Here is a 21,676-nt window from a genome sequence, read left to right as displayed (position 1 = left end):
AGTTCGATCAAGTTGCACACCGAGGATTCACGTGGAAGTGGCATAATTGGCCCTCCAAGGGCGGAGGGAGGGACTCAGCAGGGTTAGTAGGATCGCCATATGAACTGATCGCCTCAGAATCACGGTCACAGGCTGGAACGATGCAGCTTGGAGAAGCTTGGATCCACCATTCTACGGATCACTATAACTGGGCTGCCTAGGGATGAGGACATAGATGGTGTATCCGAAGTAGTTAGCATGGGGAATTGGAATAGATAGGGTCCAATTGGTAACCAAATTGGGAGAAACTGGGGAAAACATCAGAAACAAATTATTAAAACATAAACATGCTGATGACTTTGCTGATTTCTTCGATGAGAAGGTCACAGTCATCCGCAGATCCTTTACAACCACCGCCCCCCTCACTGTGCCCTTCCCCCCCTCTAGGCCCATCCCTTCCTTTTCCACTTTCTCCCCCCTTACAGACTCTGATGTTTCTCAACTCCTGCTCTGCCACCGCCCTACAACCTGTGCCCTTGACCCTATCCCCTCTTCTCTTCTCCAAACTATCACACCTGACATTCTCCCATTTGTCACCTCCCTTGTCAACTCCTCCCTGTCTTCCGGCTGTTTTCCGGCATCCTCCAAGAGGGCCCACATCACTCCGCTGCTAAAAAAGCCTACCCTGGATCCCTCCATCATCCAGAACTACCGCCCGAGCCGCTTCTACTCAACTTTCTTCCTTCTTTTATAACAACAACCTGCTAGACCCCCATCAGTCTGGCTTAAGATCGGGCCACTCGACCGACTGCGCTCCTCTCCGTCAGTGAGTCACTCCATGCCGCACGAGCAGCCTCCCTCTCCTCTGTCCTCATTCTTCTAGATCTCTCTGCTGCCTTCGACACTGTGGATCACTCCATCCTCCTGTCTGCCCTGTCAGCAACGGGCATCTGTGGCACAGCCCTGGACTGGATTGAGTCCTACCTCTCTGGTCGCTCCTTCCAGGTTGCCTGGGCTGGTTCGGTATCGACACCTCGGCCCCTCGCCACAGGAGTTCCCCAGGGCTCAGTCCTTGGCCCACTGCTTTTTTCTCTTTACACTCGCTCCCTTGGCCCTGTGATCACTGCACATGGGCTATCCTACCACTGCTACGTGGACGATACCCAACTCTTCGTCTCGTTCCCGCCGTCTGATACGCAGGTTTCAGCCCGTATCTCTGCTTGCCTGAGGGACATCCAGAGCTGGATGGACAACCACCATCTAAAGCTCAACCCAGGTAAAACTGAAATGATAATCATCCCTGCTAATACCTCTCCCCATCTGGATCTCTCCATTTCCCTCGGGGATACCACACTCACGCCGTCACCCAGTGCAAGGAACCTCGGCGTGGTGATGGACAGCAGACTGTCCCTTTCCGAGAACATTGCGGCGGTGACCCGGTCTTGCAGGTTCTTCCTATACAACATACGGAGAATCCGCCCCTTTCTCACCCCCTACTCGACTCAGCTCCTGGTCCAAGTGATGGTTCTGTCCCGCCTGGACTACTGCAATTCCCTCTTGGCTGGCCTCCCAGCGTCCGCCATCAGACCCCTCCAACTCATCCAGAATGCAGCAGCTTGTCTGGTCTTCAACCTTCCCAAATATTCACACGTCACCCCCCTGTATTGGTGCTAGCCTTCCAAGCAGTTAAAGGGTCTTCCCCAGCTTATCTGCAAAAAATCATCAGACCCTACACCCCTGCCAGACCTCTTCGTTCAGCTTCCACAGGCCGCTTGGCACCTCCCCCTCTCAGAACCTCCACCTCACGCTCACGACTACTGTCTGTTCTGGCTCCACGGTGGTGGAACGAACTCCCCGTTGAGGTCAGAACTATAGAATCTCTCCCCACCTTCAAGCGCAAGCTGAAGACACACCTCTTCAAGCAGCACCTCTCCCCATCCCTCCCTACCTCCCTGTGAACCTTAACTTAATTGTTGTCTCTGTGACTTGCTTTGTGTATCGGTATTTTTAGTTGGCTAGGTAAGCAGTGTTTGGATAGTTAACTTTGGTCACTTTTGCTCTGTTGGTTTGTTTGTTTGTTCAAAAAAAAAAAAAAAAAAAAAGGCCCTTGTCCTTATCTTTGTTGTACAGGTAGCAGTTGAAATTGTACTTCCCTCTAGGGTCTTTCAGCGAACTTATCCCTGGTTATGGGTATGCACTTTGTTGTACGTCGCTCTGGATAAGAGCGTCTGCCAAATGCCAATAATGTAATGTAATGTAATGTAATAAACATTACTAATGGAATTTTGGCAGACACTCTTATCCAGAGTGACGTACAGTTGATTAGACTAAGCAGGAGACAGTCCTCTCCTGGAGCAATGCAGGGTTAAGGGCCTTGCTCAAGGGCCCAACGGCTGTGCGGATCTTATTGTAGCTACACTGGGGATTGGACCTCCAACCTTGCGTGTCCCAATCATGTACCTTAACCACTATGCTACAGGCTGCCTTACGCACACTAAACGGTTGAACGTACCACTTAGTATTGTAAGGGCAATAATAAAAAGGCGTAAAATATTAGAAATGGTTGCAAAAATGGACGGAAATGTATGTTGTCCCCATATGGTGAGGAAGATGGTGAAGGAGGCTGTGAATAACCCACAGATCACAGTTTTCATCTTGGGGTCACCAAGTCTCAAAAAGAACCATAAAAAGGCACCTCCATACCAACAAAGTCTTGGGAAGGGTGGCACGAAAAAATCTGAGCACAATAAACAAAGGAACAACACAAGAATCTGGGGTTTGCCAAACCTCATTGGAATTATTACTGGAAGAGAGTGCTATGGTCAAATGAGACCAAAATGTTGTGTTTTGGTCATAAACAACCTCAAAATATTTGGTGGCTAAAGAGGAATGCATACAAGGAGAATGTCATACCTACTGTCAAATATTTAGGTTAGTCATTGATGTTTTGGAGGTATTTTGGTGCGAGTGGTCCAGGGGCACAATTTCAGATCAATGGCACAATGAATTCAATAGAGTACCAGAATCTAAACAGAAATTGTGAAATGAACATCCATATTCTGCAATGGCCATCTCAGTCTCCAGACATAAATCCTATCATAAACCTGTCATCTGAACTGAAGAGCACAAACTCAAGTCTATCAATGATTCTCAAAAGTTCTGCTTGGAGGAATAGTCGCAAAATTCCTCCAAATATGTTCTCTAACCTTATCAAAAATAAGACTCATGGCTATCATCTTTTCCAAGGGTGTTTGCACAATGTATTACACCAGGGGTGCCAATAATTGTGGGACCAATTTGGGAAATATTTGTTAACTTGTATGACTTAATTTCAATGAATCATCAATACATAACACTACTTTACACATTTAGGAGAATAAAGCTCATGTCAATAACTGTATTCTGTACTTTTAATTTAGACTTTTTTAAATTTAGCGTGTCTAAAGTATCATATGATCCGTTTTACATTGAATTGGCTGTAGCAAAATGGTTGGAGGCTCATTTCATACATTGAAGCCTTGATGACTGAAAGCCAATTAGCCAACAAATACAATCGTGTATCAGCATAATTTACAGCTGAATCTAGTCCCACCCCCCAATTCTTATTGAGATCCATTCCAATGCAAAGAGTTTTAGCATCACTTGTAGGACAACCTGAAATCAAGATATATGTCACACTCTGTTCTCTCCTGTCATAGAGTTTTCTGTTTTCTGCCTGGTGTTTTTGTGTCCCTTTCCTAGTTTGCCTTCTGTAGTTCTGTCAATCACCTGTGTCTCGTTACCTGTTTCCCTGCACCCGCACCTGTCATTTCAGTTAATTTTTCTGTGTATTTATGCCCGTCTGTTTTCCTACTTACTTTGCTGGATTGTAATGTGTTTCAACCTTTTGCCTGCGTGTTTCTTGTTTTCACCTCCTTCGTGTACCCTGACTTCTGTTCTTTGGATTTACCGTCTGTTCTTTATTACCTGCTACCAGACTTTGTTTGGACTTTTGGATTTTGACTTTTAGATTATGTTAGATTACCGTCACCTGTGTGGACTGCCTTATTGGTTTTGGACAATTGCCTGTGACCTCGGCAACATCTATCCGTGTCTATGTTACTAAGCTAGATAGTTTGCTTATCTAAGTTTTCAAAAGCTGCTGCCTTCCAGGCTTCACTGAGAGAAGGAAAGTATGTTGACTAAACTACAACACCAACTTAATTGTGTGTGTACTGTAGCCTACTAATGGTTAGACTACGGTCTAATGGTTCTTTTGTCATTGAGGATGACACCCACAGATGGTGAGAGCAGCCTGAAAGCTGTTACAAGGTGAACATCTGCCTTAAACTTACTATTTGGCTAACTGTGATACATGCACGGCAAAAAATATTTTTGGGTAATTTATTTGGGTCTGTAAATACGGAGTTCCTTCTTAAGATGGAAGTGTTACATCCTTGATATCTACATGTAAAAATCATTTCATACATCTGTGCGTAAAGCACATGGTTAACAGATTGTAGGTTAGCTAATGTGCTATCGTGTATAAATTGGCGATTATTTTACTGAAACCAAGATATTTCAAGAAAAAGGTTTTAATGGGAGGTAAAAAGTTGTTCAGCTGTGGAGTGGAGTACTCAGATTTGATACCTCCGTCCCAGTTTGTGATGTTATCTTTCACCCCATCCCAGTCTGCTCTCTCCCTCGAAGACCCCCCCTGCGACGTGGGCCTCCACGGCGTCGGAACCCCTCGAACCTCAGCTACCCCCCGCTGACCCCCTGTGAGGATTTGCTGTCACAGGGGGACTATGGAACTGCCAGTCTGCCACTCGGAAGGCTGACTTCATCCCTGCATATGCCTCCCTCCAGTCCCTACAATTCCTTGCCCTCACGGAGACCTGGATCACACCTGACAACACCGCCACTCCCACTGCCCTCTCATCCTCCTTCTCCTTCTCGCACACTCCCTGGCCTTCCAGCCGTGGCGGTGGTACTGGTCTTTTAATTTCCCCCTCATGGAAATTCTCTCTTCTCCCCCTCTCTGACCTGTCCATATCCACTTTTGAATTCCATTCTGTTGCAGTATCCTATCCTACTAACCTTTTCATTGCAGTTATCTACCATCCTCCAGGGCCCCTGGGAAACTTCCTTGATGAGCTAGACACCCTTCTCAGCTCCTTCCCTGAGGATGGCACCCCACTGATTCTCCTTGGAGACTTCAACATCCACCTAGAAGCCTCCCAGTCTGCTGCCTTCCTACCGCTAATCCACTCCTTCGGCCTCTCCCTGCAACACTCTCCTCCAACCCACAAGGCGGGCAATGTCCTAGACTTTGTCTTTGTGAGGAACTGCTCATGCTCCGATTTCACTGTTACCCCTCTGCATACATCTGATCACCACTTCATCTCATTCTCCCTCCCTCTTCCTCCCCATCCTCCTCCCCCTCCTCCCACCCACACTTCCTCAGCCCGCCGTAACCTCCACTCCCTCTCACCTTGTTCCTTTGCCAGCACTGTCGCCGCCTCACTCCCCCCTCTCGAATCCTTCTCCAAACTCCCCACTGACTCTGCATCTGCCACCCTCCTTTCATCTCTCTCCTCCGCCTTTGACTCTCTCCCCCTGTCTCAAAGCCACCTCGCACATCCCCTTCCAGTCCTTGGATATCTGACACCCTCCGTACCTCCAGGACCAGCCTCCGCACAGCGGAGAGGAAATGGGGAAAATCCAGAGACCCTTCAGACCTCACAATTTACCAGTCTCTCCTGGCGGCATTCTCTTCTGCTGTCACTGCCGCCAAAGCAAAATACTATCAGACACAAATTCAGAACTCCGCTTCTAACCCCCGGAAACTGTTCTCCATTTTCTCCTCTCTCCTCAACGCACCGCCTCCTCCTCAGTCCTCCTTCGCTGCTGATGACTTTGCTGACTTTTTTGATGAGAAGGTCGCAGTCATCCACAGATCCTTGACAACAACCGCCCCCCTTACTGTGTCCTTCCCCCCCCTCTAGGCCCATCCCTTCCTTTTCCACTTTCTCCCCCTTACAGACTCTGATATTTCTCAACTCCTGCTCTCCCACCGCCCTACAACCTGTGCCCTTGACCCTATCCCCTCTTCTCTTCTCCAGACTATCACACCAGACATTCTCCCATTTGTCACCTCCCTTGTCAACTCCTCCCTGTCTTCCGGCTGTTTTCCAGCATCCTTCAAGAGGGCCCACATCACTTCGTTGCTAAAAAAGCCTACCCTGGATCCCTCCATCATCCAGAACTACCGCCCGGTATCTCTTCTTCCTTTTCTTTCTAAAACCATAGAACGAGCTGCTTCTACTCAACTTTCTTCTTTCTGCTAGACCCCCATCAGTCTGGCTTCAGATCGGGCCACTCGACAGAGACCGCGCTCCTCTCCGTCAGTGAGTTGCTCCATGCCGCACGAGCAGCCTCCCTCTCCTCTGTCCTCATTCTTCTAGATCTCTCTGCTGCCTTCGACACTGTGGATCACTCCATCCTCCTGTCCGCCCTGTCAGCAACGGGCATCTCTGGCACAGCCCTGGACTGGATTGAGTCCTACCTTTTTGGTCGCTCCTTCCAGGTTGCCTGGGCTGGTACGGTATCGACCTCTTTTTTCTCTTTACACTCGTTCCCTTGGCCCTGTGATCACTGCACATGGGCTATCCTACCACTGCTATGCGGATGATACCCAACTCTTCATCTTGTTCCCACCATCTGATACACAGGTTTCTGCCCGTATCTCTGCTTGCCTGAGTGACATCCAGAGCTGGATGGACAACCACTATCTAAAGCTCAACCCAGGCAAGACTGAAATTATATTCATCCTGCTAATACCTCTCCCCACCTGGATCTCTCCATTTCCCTCGGGGATACCACACTCACACCATCACCCAGTGCAAGTAACCTCGGCGTGGTGATGGACAGCAGACTGTCCCTTTCCGAGAACATTGCGGCGGTGACCCGGTCATGCAGGTTCTTCCTATACAACATACGGAGAATCCGCCCCTTTCTCACCCCCTACCCGACCCAGCTCCTGGTCCAAGCGATGGTTCTGTCCCGCCTGGACTACTGCAATTCCCTCTTGGCTGGCCTCCCAGCATCCGCCATCAGACCCCTCCAACTTATCCAGAATGCAGCAGCTCGTCTGGTCTTCAACCTTCCCAAATACTCACACATCACCCCCCTGCTTACTTCCCTCCACTGGCTGCCTGTCATGGCTCGCATCAAACTCAAAACATTGGTGCTAGCCTTCCAAGCAGTTAAGGGGTCTTCCCCAGCTTACCTACAAAAAATCCTCAGACCCTACACCCCTGCCAGACCTCTTCGTTCAGCCTCCACAGGCCGCTTGCCACCTCCCCCTCTCCGAACCTCCACCTCACGCTCACGATTAGTGTCTGTTCTGGCTCGACGGTGGTGGAACGAACTCTCCGTTGAGGTCAGAACTGTAGAATCTCTCCCCACCTTCAAGCGCTAACTGAAGACGCACCTCTTCAAGCAGCACCTCTCCCCATCCCTCCCTACCTCCTTGTGAACCTTAATTGTTGTCTTTGTGATATACGTAGTGTTTTGGTATTTTTAGTTGGCTAGGTAAGCAGTATTTGGATAGTTGAGTTTGGTCATTTTTGTATGTTTTTTTAACCTATTACCTGACTTGTGAGGGTCAATTACCATTTGTGTCTTCTGAATTGACAGTTCTTTGGCTTTTCCCATGCTGATGGTTGTCATTTTTCTCATTCTTATTTTTATACTCCAATGAAACAGGAAGTGGTGGAATGACACAATACCTTTAGACTGAGATTTATCTACAATAATTGTTAGGGGTGCCAATAATTCTGGCACCTGTGGTTTTCAGAAAAAATTACATTCCTAAAAAACAATATTGAAATATGTGAGTAAATGTTTTTAAATAAAAGTATATAGTTTTCCTGTATATTTGAACATAAAATAAAGATCATTATCCATGTTGTTTATTATATGCAGCCTTCTTTCTATTTTTATTAAGGGTGCCAATAATTCTGGAGCCCACTGTAAATTGTGAAGGAAAGGTTTCAGGGATGGCAAAATTATGTTTCATATTTTTATATGAAAGGTAGCATACGATGCTAAATCAGCACTTATTCCACTTTAATTTGTTTAATTGAATTTAACTTAGTCTTTGATGTTCTGCTGCATGCACTGCTGCACTGTCTGCTTGGATGCCGTGTATTGCTGCTTTGCAGCTATATTTATGTGTGTTTTTCTATTATATGCAGCACTTTTTCTTCATTTTTATTAAGAGTGTCAATAATTCTGCAGCCCACTGTATTTATTACAAGTTATATGTGTATATCAAGGAATTTCCATAGTCAAATAAAATAACCTTGTTAACTAGTATGTTGATACATATATTATATCTTACTGCATCCTGACAGATTCTCAATTGTAAACAACTGAGTGAGGACCTAATTTTCTCATATATTTGGAATATAAACTGTATTCATATTTGAAACTGTAATATTTTTGAATGCAACCTCTCTCCACAATGATTACTCTTACTCTCTTTATGACTTGAGAATAACAAAACATTTAATTGTAATAAATGAGTGATTCCCCAACAATCAAGGCTCTCTCTCTTTTTTTTAATGTAAAACCAACTGCCCTCTATTTCCACGGTAGTAGTATTGTCACACAATTTAATTTACTAAATCAATACTTAAATCAATCCATTTTCATCTCTGAGAAATGTATATTCTGGAGCAATGTTGCAACCTTGGGCATTCCTCAAAAGTTTAATCTTACGTGCAATAGTCAGAATGTACAGTACTTGTAAACATACCATTGTTGCAGAGTGCTTGTTTTTGAATGTATCCTTCATGTTGGACTGTTTATGTTGATGCCATGTGTATGGAAGAAAATAAAGGTCAAAAATATTTTAATTTGGAAACATATTGAATTTCACAGATTATTATTTTTCAACTGCAAATTAATATACAATCTCCTCAAAAAGTATTGGAACAGCAAAGGCAATTCCTTTGTTTTTGTAATACACTGAATACATTTGGACATGAGATAAAAAGATGAACACAAGACAAGCGTTCAGAATTTCAGCTTTTATTTCCTGGTATTTAACATACAGTCAGGTCCATAAATATTGGGACATCGACACAATTCTCATCTTTTTGGCTCTATACACCACCACAATGGATTTGAAATGAAACAAACAAAAGATATGCTTTAACTGCAGACTTTCAGCTTTAATTTGAGGGTATTTACATCCAAATCAGGTGAACGGTGTAGGAATTACAACAGTTTGTATTTGTGCCTCCCACTTTTTAAGGGACCAAAAGTAATGGGACAATTGGCTGCTCAGCTGTTCCATGGCCAGGTGTGTGTTATTCCCTCATTATCTCATTTACAAGGAGCAAATAAAAGGTCTAGAGTTCATTTCAAGTGTGCTATTTGCATTTGGAATTTGTTGCTGTCAACTCTCAATATGAGATCCAAAGAGCTGTCACTATCAGTGAAGCAAGCCATCATTAGGCTGAAAAATCAAAACAAACCCATCAGAGAGATAGCAAAAACATTAGGTGTGGCCAACTGTTTGGAACATTCTTAAAAAGAAAGAAGGCACCAGTGAGCTCAGCAACACCAAAAGTCCCGGAAGACCACGGAAAACAACTGTGGTGGATGACAGAAGAATTATTTCCCTGGTGAAGAAAAACCCCTTCACAACAGTTGGCCAGATCAAGAACACTCTCCAGGAGGTAGGTGTATGTGTGTCAAAGTCAACAATCAAGAGAAGGCTTTACCAGAGTGAATACAGAGGGTTCACCACAAGATGTAAACCATTGGTGAGCCTCAAAAACTGGAAGACCAGATTAGAGTTTGCCAAACAACATCTAAAAAAGCCTTTACAGTTCTGGAACAACATCCTATGGACAGATGAGACAAAGATCAACTTGTACCAGAATGATGGGAAGAGAAGAGTATGGAGAAGGAAAGGAACTGCTCATGATCCAAAACATACCACCTCATCAGTGAAGCATGGTGGTGGTAGTGTCATGGCGTGGGCAGGTATGGCTGCCAATGTAACTGGTTCCCTTGTATTTATTGATGATGTGATTGCTGACAAAAGCAGCAGGATGAATTCTGAAGTGTTTCGGGCAATATTATCTGCTGATATTCACCCAAATGCTTCAGAACTCATTGGACGGCGCTTCACAGTGCAGATGGACAATGACCCGAAGCATACTGCGAAAGCAACCAAAGAGTTTTTTAAGGCAAAGAAGTGGAATGTTATGCAATGGCCAAGTCAATCACCTGACCTGAATCCGATTGAACATGCATTTAATTTGCTGAAGACAAAACTGAAGGGAAAATGCCCCAAGAACAAGCAGGAACTGAAGACAGTTGCAGTAGTGGCCTGGGAGAGCATCACCAGGGATGAAACCCAGTGTTTGGTGATGTCTATGCATTCCAGACTTCAGGCCGCAATTGACTGCAAAGGATTTGCAACCAAGTATTAAAAATTGAAAGTTTGATTTATGATTGTTAGTTTGTCCCATTACTTTTGGTCCCTTAAAAAGTGGGAGGCACATATACAAACTGTTGTAATTGTAATTGTTGTACATTTGGATGTAAATACCCTCAAATGAAAGCTGAAAGTCTGCAGTTAAAGCACATCTTGTTCGTTTCATTTCAAATCCATTGTGGTGGTGTATAGAGCCAAAAAGATGAGAATTGTGTTGATGTCCCAATATTTATGGACCTGACTGTAGATGTGTTAAACTACTTAGAACATAGCACCTTTTGTATCAGACCACCCCATTAAAATAAAAAAAACACTTAATAATTGGTTGCATATCCCTTGCTTGCAATAACTGCATCAAGCCTGCGACCCACTGACATCACCAAACTGTTGCATTCTTCGTTTGTGATGTTTTTCCAGGCTTTAACGTTTCCCTTCAATCTCCACTTCAGGAGGTAAAATGCATGCTCAATTGGGTTAAGGTCTGGCGATTGACTTGGCCAGTCTAAAAACTTCCTCATTTTCTCCCTAATTAAGTAATTTGTTGTGTTGGCAGTGTGTTTTGGGTCATTGTCTTTCTCTTTAAATTGGCAGAAAGAATGTTCTGAATTCATCCTGCTGCTACCATCATGAGTTACATCATTAATAAAGATCAGTGAGCCCACTCCAGAAGCAGCGATGCAAGCCCAAGCCATGACACTTCCTCCACCATGCTTCACTGCAGTGAGCAGCACATATCAACTAGATAGATACTGTGTTGAGAAATTGGACTTAATTGAACCTGTTGGATATGTCTTGGGGGTAGTTTCCTCCAGTGGGAAAAGGAACGCCTTTCAATATGTTCCATTGCTAAAAGTGTTGAGATTAGTCTGTAAGTACCCTGAAGCATTATTTTTTTTATTCTCATTGATTGCTTAACAGATTGCAATGATGGTACAATTGATCAAGAAAACATATTTTTCAACTCGAGTGAACCTTTCTTGAGAATTAATTTGTACAACGAGTTTGAAGTTGTTAATCCCTTAGGATCCAAGAACATAAAATATCTGCTCTCTAAGTCTTCTTTGAACAGTTGATTGAGATACCTTCACCCCTGTCACCCTTGTTGTGTAATGCCCATTAAGTGGCACTATGCCCCAGAGTTGTTCAATGCAATACAGAAGTAGAAGAAGAACAATGCGTATGGAAGTTGAATAAAGGATGTTATGAATCTTCTCCGTCTGTGACTACTTGTCGTCTATTTCAATCTACATACATACACATCATTTTGGCGACGAAGATGGCTTTTCTTGGAATCTCTCAACCCCCTGCTTTCCTGGACACTCCTGTTGAGCCGACAATGTTATACACATCTTGGATACGGATGTTTGAAAATTACCTCCTGGCGCTCACTGCTAACGAAATGCCGGACCAGCGAAAGCGCGCACTACTACTTCATTGTTTGGGCACGGAAGGCCAGCAAATTTTTCTAACACTTCCTGATACCGGTACGTCTTACAAGTCCGCGTGTGATGCTTTACAAGCTTTCTTTGTTCCGAAAGTGAACGTTGTTGCGGAGAGGTGTAAATTCCATCGGCGTGCGCAAAGGCAGGGCGAATCTATTGTACAATACGTCGCTGCATTACGGGACTTGCTTGTGACCTCTGATTTTGGCGCACTTGCTAATGACATGATTAGGGATCAGATTATTGAGAAAACAACCTCTCACCGTATTAGAGAACGTCTACTTTTGGAAACAGCTCTCACGCTGCAGAATGCTATTACACTTGCGCCCCAAATCGAAACTGTGGCGGAAGCGAAAACAATGGCTCCCGCCGCAACTGAGGCTACAGTTCAAATTGTCCAACATAGAACAAAAGTGCAACCAAGCGCAACGAGCGCGCATGCGTCTGCCAATCGCCATAAGCACTCTGCTCACCACAAGGCATGCTACTGTTGTGGATCCAATTCACATTTAGCCAACAACCCAACATGTGCTGCTATTAATGCAAAATGCAGACAATGTGAGAAAATGGGACATTTTGCCAAAGTCTTCCACGGCACAGCTCCTTCATACAATGTCCAAGAAGTTGCTGTGCCTGATCTTACAGTCCTGAGTGTAGCTCCCACTTCAACTGTGTCACAGACGCCACGTCTTACCTGTACTGTTGCCCTTCACATAAAGGATGGACAGTCACTTACCACAGATCTGCTTGTAGACACTGGACACTGGACACAGCAGTCTCCATTCTTCCAGAGCACATTTACAAGAGCACGTTCCTGCATGTGCCCCTTACAAAGCCTACAGTACGCCTAGTGACTTACATGAAGGAACCTATTCCTGTCCTAGGATGCCTTCACCTTATCGTTACATACTGCACTCACAGCATGCAAACAGATTTTTACATTGTTCGTGATGGAACACCTTTACTTGGAATGGACCTTTTCACAGCTCTGCGCTCTGCGCCTGGTTCGATGGACACATCGAACCACCTGTTTCGCCTGCAGTGGGTCAAACTGCTGTCTACAGCACAGGCGTTACTGCTGGTTTTACCCACAAGGTCAAGCTGCGCTCAGATGTGCTCCCCGTTCAGCAAAAACTGTGTAGACTACCATTTGCTGTGCATGAAGCTGTTTCAGAGTAGCTGAAAAGACTTGAGGCAGACGGCATCATAGAGAGAGTTGATTCATCTGCTTGGGTGTCGCCTCTGGTGGTCGTCAAGAAAAAGACCGGCGGCATTCGTCTTTGTGTGGATTTACGTGAGCCAAACAAAGCAGTGGTGATAGACAGTCACCCTTTGCCACACATCGAAGAAGTCTTTACTGAGCTACGTGGTGCTACTATGTTCTCCACAATTGATTTTTCAAAATGCTTACCATCAAGTCCAGTTACATCCAAGCAGCAGAGACCTTACAGCGTTTATAACGCATGACGGACTTTTTCGTTTTACAAGAGTCCCATACGGCTTGGCCTCAGCACCTAGTGCTTTTCAACGGATGATTTCGCTGATCCTGGCAGATCAACCAGGCGTGCAATGCTATCTTGACGACATCATTGTGTATGGAGAGACGCCTGGACTTCATGACACTAGTCCACTAGACACTAGTCCTTCACTGCCTCCAAGAGAGTGGGCTGAAAATGAACACAGCGAAATGCCACTTCAGGAAGTCTGAGTTGTCCTTTCTTGGGCATCTCATTTCTGCCTCTGGCCTACAACCAGACCCTGGCCATGTTCAAGCTGTGACTCAAGCTCCCGCTCCTCATGATGCCCAGTCATTACGTTCTTTTCTTGGCCTGACTGCTTGGTATTCAAAGTTTATACCTAACTACGCCACACTTGTGGAACCTCTTCGTGCTATACTTCGAAAGTCTACAGATTTCCATTGGACTGAGGATGCTCAAGGAAATTTCTCCCGAGTCAAAGACAACATAGCTACAAGTCCTGCTCTTGCCTTGTTCGATCCTTCCTTACCAACAGTCGTCACAACAGATGCGTCCGATTACGGCATTGGTGCTGTGCTGACACAGATCCAGGGCCATACAGAACAAACCATTGCATTTGCCTCTCGTACACTGACAGAGTGTGAACGCAAATATTCTACAATTGAAAAAGAGGCCTTAGCGTGTGTCTGGGCGACTGAAAAGTGGCGTACTTACTTGTGGGGTCGTAATTTTACTTTAAGAACAGACCACAGCCCTCTGACTACCTTACTCTCATCCAAAGGCCTTGGACGTGCACGCATGAGAATAGCCCGATGGTCTGCTCGCCTCCTGTGTTTTAACCACAGCATTTAATACAAACCAGGGCGAAGGACTAGACTCTGCCATGACACCTTACTTTCGTATACAGACTGAATTGGCTGTGCAATAGTTACATAACCCGCGGCAATCATTGTTTGATTGTACCTCAAGCTCTGCAATACAAGATCATCCAGTTAGCTCATGCCACACACCAAGGAATTGTTCGAACAAAACAAAGACTGAGGGATTTGTACTGGTGGCCTGGCATAGATTCAGAGGTTGAGTCTGCCATCAAATCATGCTCCACCTGCCTGCAGCACGACAAAACTGCAATCACCCGTGCTGCCCCTCTACAACCTGTGCCTACTCCAACTGCAGCCTGGGAAAGGTAGCGGTTGATATTGTGGGACCTATCCAAACTGCTCCCCCTGACTGTCGCTTTGCGATAACACTCATTGACTACTACAGCTGATGGCCTGAATTTGCTTTCTGCTCAGGTGTTACCTCAATGACTGTGCAGACCTTTCTTGCCACTGTGTTCAGTAGGGAAGGAAATCCACTTGAACTGGTCACTGACAATGGCTCTCAGTTTGTTTCAGCTGAGTTTGAATCCTTCCTCGCTGACAGAGATATCAAGCATTGCCGCAGCTCGCAAGCAAATGGGGAAATAGAACGCTTCAACAGAGTATTCAAGGACTGTTTACAAACAGCCAAGATCGAAGGTAAACCCTTGAAAGCCTTTGTGACTGAGTTTTTGCACACTTACAGAGCCACTCCCCATGCCGTGACCTCAGTATCTCCTGCCGAGTTACTGCATGGTAGAACACTCAATACAAAGCTGCACATCAGAGGTCTCCACTCCACAGTGCCTCTTAAAGAACAAGCAAACTTGAAACGGAACATTGAGAGGAAACAAAAGAAAACAAAACAGTACACAGACCAACGACGTGGTGCAAAACCACCCACTTTCCAAGTTGGATCTTCTGTTCGCATCCGCAAGCCTGGGAGCATTCCGAAAGGACATACAAAATTCAGTCAGCCTTTCAAGGTGGTAGCCCAGAAAGGTTCTGCTACTTACCTGCTATCTGATGGAAAATTGTGGAACGCCATCCACCTTTCACCTACACCCTCCGCTCCTACATCACAGCGTGATGATGCTTGTTTGCTGCCAAGCACATCTGAACTACCTGAAACTGTACAGTCTCCTCCCCCCTGCCCCAGGGTACCAAGAGTGAGACATGCCCCAGTGTGGTCCAGAGACTATGTGACTTAAAAGTATGTGGCCTAAGACTATAAAAAAAGGGTGATGTGCTGAAATTGTATCTATTGTTCCTATTTGTCATAATGTTGAATTTGTGACTTACTGACTATTGCATGCTAGCCCATTTGGCCATGGTATAGAGATTGTGGCTAAACACCAGACCTACCTACAGTTTACTTAGGTCATTAGTAATGTAATGACTTACATTTCTATAGATTCTGTTACACACTTACTTGCACAAGTAACTTGTAAGACCGAACATGAAGTTATCATTTTCTTTAAGTTTTGCTACTTGATAATTCATCCAGATTACTATAACTGTTGTTTCAGTTTACATATATTGTTTATGAAGTACTGATATTTTTTGTGCTACAGTTGTATTTCTTACAAGAGAGGAATATGTGGTATAGTGTAATGCCCATTCTATCCAGTAAGTGGCACTATGCCCCAGAGTTGTTCAATGCAATACAGAAGTAGAAGAAGAACAATGCGTATGGAAGTTGAGTAAAGGACGTTATGAATCTTCTCCGTCTGTGACTACTTGTCGTCTATTTCAATCTACATACATACACAACACTTGTCCTGTGGAGATTGTTTGTGATGTCACTGACTGATGTTTTGGGGGTTTTCTTCACCGCTCTCACATTGCTTCTGTCATCAACTGCTGTTGTTTTCCTTGGTCAACCTGTTCAATGTCTGTTGCTCAGTATGCCAACGATTTCTTTCTTTTTCAGGACATCCCAATTGTTGTACAAGCTATCATCAATGTGTCAGGTTCTGTGTTTTTCTGTTATCTGTTTCATGTCTGAGTCCCCAGGGTTTCTGCCTTTTGTTAATCTCTGTGCTCACCGTAGTATGTCTGTCAGTTCTCTCACTTCATTCATTTCACCTGTGCCCCATTTAGTGTCTCCGCCTCCCACACCCTATATGTACTTCTTCCTGTCTTCTCCCAGCTGTTTCTTATTATCTGTTCCCCAGCACTTACACCTGTTTATCATTTAGTTAATTTCTTAGTCTATTTAAACCTGTCCTTTTCGGTTTCATGTGGCTAGTTCGTCTTATTCTGATCCCTACCTTGGTTCTTGCTTCCTCTACACCGTGCCTGTGCCCTGTTATATTCTGTTTGCTTTGCTCTGGTTTTTTCATTTAATCTCTGCCTGATTTTTTCGACTCTGCTTTTCATTTTTAGGATTTATACCTTTGCTTTTCTGTCTCCTCCATTTCTGAACTCTGCCTGTCTCACGATTATGCTCTGCCTGCCCCACATGTACCTGTCTGCCTGGATCTTGACCATTGCCAGTTTGTGGATTACATTTTGGATCTGCCCCTTGTCAATAAAGCCTGCTGTAATCGTATCCCTCAGCCTGCGATTGGTTCCCTTTGTCCGATTCCTGACTGAATGCTTGTGCAATGACTCTGATGTGATATGTTCACATCAGATATGTTCTAAGTTATTAAACAAATCTAGATAAGCATACCAGGGCATAAAAGCTGACATTTGGATCTGTCATCTGATGTAAATATTTAGACCTCAAGCTCAATTGTCTTCAGTATATAGCAAAAACAGAGGAATTGACCTTGCTGTTCCAAAAATTTTTGAGGGGACTGTATATTATAATAATAATAATATATTTTTGGTTGGTGAAATAGTCACGTTTCATGTTTCATTGAGACCTATAATGAAATGTTGAGAAACTTTAAATGTAGATTCTATTCCTGAATTATAATTTATCCATGATGATAATTTGCTCGAACACTGCTTCACTGCAGTGAGCAACACATAGCTACTAGATAGATACTGTGTCGAGAAATTGAACTTAATTGAACCTGCTGAATATGTCTTGGGTGCATACTCTTCCAGTGGGAAAAGGCACGCTTTTCAATATGTTCCATTGCTAAAAATGTTGAGTTTAGTCTGTAAGCACATTTTTTTTTTTAGATATTTTGATTCTCATTGATTGCTTAACAGATTGCAATGATGGATAATGATTTATATATATATATATATATATATATATATATCAAGAAAATATATTTTTCAACTCGAGTGAACCTTTCTTGAGAACTCATTTGTACAACAATGAGTTCGAAGTTATTAATCCCTTAGGATCCAAGAAACTTCTACATAAAATATCAGCTTTTTATTTTACTGTTGGAAATCTTCCACCAAAAAACAGAGCTGCTTTAAGGAGCATTCACCTGTTGATACTTGTGAAACACAGGCTGGTAAAAACATATGGATTTGAAAAAGGTTTAGAGCTACTTATTATGTGATCTGCAAAGGTTGCAAGTAGTAGATGGTTTACAACTAGTTTTTGAGGGAATAACATGTCACATCAAAGGTAGCCTGGTTACTTTATCTGCAGACAACCTGTCTTCTCACGCACTCATTCAAGCGGCTCATTCATAGTGGGAGGATATGCAGGTATTGTATCTGTCACTACAAAGACTTGCGTATCTAAGAAAATTGTGTTCTCAGGACAAAGGCAGCTCATGTATAGTGTGTTGAAGAGGATCCAAACTTAAAGTCGGTCTATGGAGTAACTGGCCCATGCCCCTTTCATATTTTAATACCAGACAGGCATTCCCACCAGATGCATGAATTCCTTCAGGGAATTCTTCCCCTTGTTTTGAAGTCTGTTTTAAAGGCATTGCACAGGAAAACTGTTAGCATTCAAGAAGTTAATGACAGTTCAACAGGATTTTCTTTGGGAGAAACATTAGCACTCATTGAATCAGCCCTGTACATGCACTGATTAGTCGGTTTTTGACAGGTTCACAGACTTAATTTTGATGAGACATTTCTTTATACATTACCCTCAGCTCATCCTAGATTTTGGCCCACCTTTGAGGCCAAAATTTTTATTTCAAGAGAGTTGCCAAAGTCTAAGTTAAAAAAATATCTGTCAGACTCTAGAAAAGAGAAATCAACATGACAGTGTTGGGAATTGCAGTCTCAAAGTCTCTTTACTGCACATGATGATGTACAAGCAGCATCCAGCAAGGTTTCCTTTCACGAACAGCCAGTGAATGTGCAAGCTCATTTTCAGAGCTTAAAGACACTCATTGTTGTTGAAGAGAAGCTCTGGAAGAGTAACTGCATTGTATTTAAGTCTCAAGTATGCTGTTAGGGACTTCTTCATTCTTGATCTAGTGCATGCTGAGCAGATAGCACTGTTTGTGAAGATAACCCTCATTCTGCATATCAGGGCTAACTTGTTGGAAGATCTTTCACAACAGTTGACTTTGAAAGTCATCTTCATTTGTACCATATCTGAGAGAAAGACAGGTTGTTGATGTGCCTGGGGATGAGGTAGACTTCCTTGTACTTACCAGTACAGTTGTAATGGTAAAGACCTCATTACACTAATACATCAGCCTTTCATGGCTGTTCGATATTAAAGTAAGGTAAGAATCTTATATGCTAAATGTTTAGGGCCTGATGGTGGAGTGATGCGGACAGTATTCTTGGTCTAGTCTGGTATGGAATCAAAACCATCAGTGTTACTGATGTCCAGTTATTCCTTGTGTTTAACATGCTCACATCATGCTTTTGGTTGTTTCTCTTCACCATAGATAATGAGATAGATGGTTCATTGGAAGACCAAGTAAAGTTCCTGTCTGCATTAAAGCAATTAAAAATGTGAGTTACCTTTCATAGTCAACTTGATCTGATTTCAGACTGAGATTTGAGTTTTTATTGTCCTGGTTTGCTTTAAAGTCTTGACTTTCTACTCTACTTTCTTCCCCAGTGGAAGAGAAGCACCTGCAGTCCAGACAGCTCCAGCGGCCCTACCCATGTTAACCTGCAAAGTTTGATTTCCTCAAGCAGTCCCTGCTGCCCTGAAAAATAAAGATGCTGCTCTGAAGTCCCATACAAAAAAAAAAACAGTATGTCCAAAGTGCAGCAGGTATCGGAGAGCTTTCATAATTCAGTCTTGATTCTAGGCTTTGATTGCTTTTGGAGTCTTATTGCATTTGGCAACATGAGGACCATCCTGTTTTTGCAGCTAGATGTTGACAAACACAATAAACTGCAAAGGCAATTTCTGTATTCATTGTTTAATTCCAAATCCATTTATATTATATTAAATTGCCATGTTTGGCCATCAATCGACACTCAATAATTGAAAACATGGTTTTAGAAATGTTTTAAAAACAATACAAAGTGTGCAAAAAGTGTAGGGGTATGAATAATTTCTAAAGCCACTGTATAGGTAGATAGATGGATTGATCAGTGTGTGTGTGTTGTATAATTGACTCAAGGTATTAAAGTGAACGATATGATAAGCCATTCTTGTTAATTGAAGCTGTTACAGTACATGCTCATTTGGAATCTCATTGTATTGCAATGTATTCCTGCAAAAGTCTGGCAAAAGTTGTATAAAAAATAATTTAAATTCAAAATTATCATTGTATAATCTTAAGACATGTCATGAAACAGAAAATGTCTTACAATACCTAAATATACTTTTTATGCTGTGTGAAAGTGGCCAGACAGGGCTTGCAATAACTCATATCCGTTGCTATCTTTTTTCTGTTTCCATCACATTATGTTAATTAACTACTCAAATGATACAAACATCCAAATACAGGCATACAAACGAAAAGAAAATGTAAATATATTGAACAAAAATGGTTCCAAGTCGGTGGTATGCGGTAGCTAACTGAATAAATTGCTTGGTAGTGGGCAGGAATGCCTTATCATCACTATCCAAAATAGTAAATTGGCAACAAACAAGAATCCACCTATCATGAAACCCACCGTCCTTAGCCTCCTTCCCTTTGGCAGCGTAATCCTTCATTATATTCAATTATCGTGTTTTAGCCGTTTATCTGTGTAAGCATTCAATATTTTAAATGACTGCTAGACTTTGGCTGTTCCTTGTTCCTATTATACCGGTAAAATGTTGCGTTCATATTTGTTTGTTTCTGTTTGTGGCTTCTGTTGCCAGTGCGCAATTTCTATTTTGGTTTCGCTGCGTTATGGTGCATTACATCAACTGAATGCTGTCTCTAACATATAATATGGTATATACGTTAGAAAATACATTATCCTATATCTCAAGATAAATGTTTAAGCAAAGACAAATATCATCTTCTCAAGTGTAAACCATATTCTCCGTAACCTGGCATTTACCTGTCGCCTTACCTCAAATTACCCAAAGCTACCTGATCCGTTACAAAGGCATATACAATTTTTGAAGTAGCCTAATCCGTAGTTTGCCTCGAAAGAAAAATGTATATAGGCTATCCATTGTCTTTTTAGACTGCTCATGTTACAGTACCCGCAAGGTACAGGGATTCAGGGGCAATTAAGATGCAACCTTGCGATTTTGTCAGTATCAGGAAAACAATGATCTCAGTGTCCTCGTGATTTAACATTGTAGCGCAAAGCCTGCGTTCACTGCTGGAATGAGAATGCCATTCCAGTTAAGATTAAGAAAAATCCGTCAAGTGACAGAGCACTAGCACGTGCGCTACGCAATTGATCTCAAAATGTGTCGTGCGCAGAACTGAAACGGGCATAGACTGCATTCTAAATTACTGTTTTAAATTGCACAAGGAAGATCATGCAAACGACCGTCTGCATTGCGCACGTAGCCTACTTTGAATATGTAAATACAGCACTTTCTAAAAGCGAGGATTTACGAGCTGCGCAACTATGTAGCAAGCATTGTATGAAGCATGTCATAGACGCGGACAAGAGCCGTAAGTGCCCAGCCGTTGCTTCATGGAGACGCCCTCATTGGTGGGCAGGGAATGATTTGTCATTTCGTTGGTTTCATGGGAATAATATGGGATCACATGATTCTCTGTAAACCCCCAGTTATTATAATATGTTTATAAGTGGGAGTGGTCGGTTGGGGTGCGGGGGAGGGGATGGGGGATGCTCGAAGAGAGGCAGGGATACCCGGGGGAGACAGACGGACCAGCGCAAGCACGTCCAACAGGAGAAACTACTGTACAGAGGACGTTTCTTAAAATAGAACGATACACACAGAACCAAACTGAAGGACCGTTCTCTCAACTGAAGACACTTTAAAGAAGATATAACTGTTCTACATGCCGTCATCCGTCAAGGAACAAAAGCTAGGGTATTGAGATTTAAGTAATCGTTTCTTTAATGAAAGTGCCTCTTTACATATTCTGGAAAAAGTAAAACACACTATTCCACATTCAGATTGTCCCAATATTATCAACGGGAAACAACATGTAT

The 21,676-nt window shown here is 43.3% G+C and overlaps 1 long non-coding RNA gene across 1 annotated transcript in view; it reads right to left on the bottom strand.

Moving 5' to 3' along the window:
- The window catches only part of LOC133137351 (uncharacterized), a 33,045-nt gene that overhangs the window by 9,764 nt on the left and 1,605 nt on the right, over positions 1–21,676 (bottom strand). The window lies entirely within an intron of this gene.

Source organism: Conger conger, chromosome 9 (genome assembly GCF_963514075.1).
Source record: "Conger conger chromosome 9, fConCon1.1, whole genome shotgun sequence".
NCBI classification, from domain to species: Eukaryota; Metazoa; Chordata; class Actinopteri; order Anguilliformes; family Congridae; genus Conger; species Conger conger.
The sequence above is the reverse complement of the archived record's forward strand: the minus strand, read 5'-3'. Positions and strand labels throughout refer to the sequence as shown.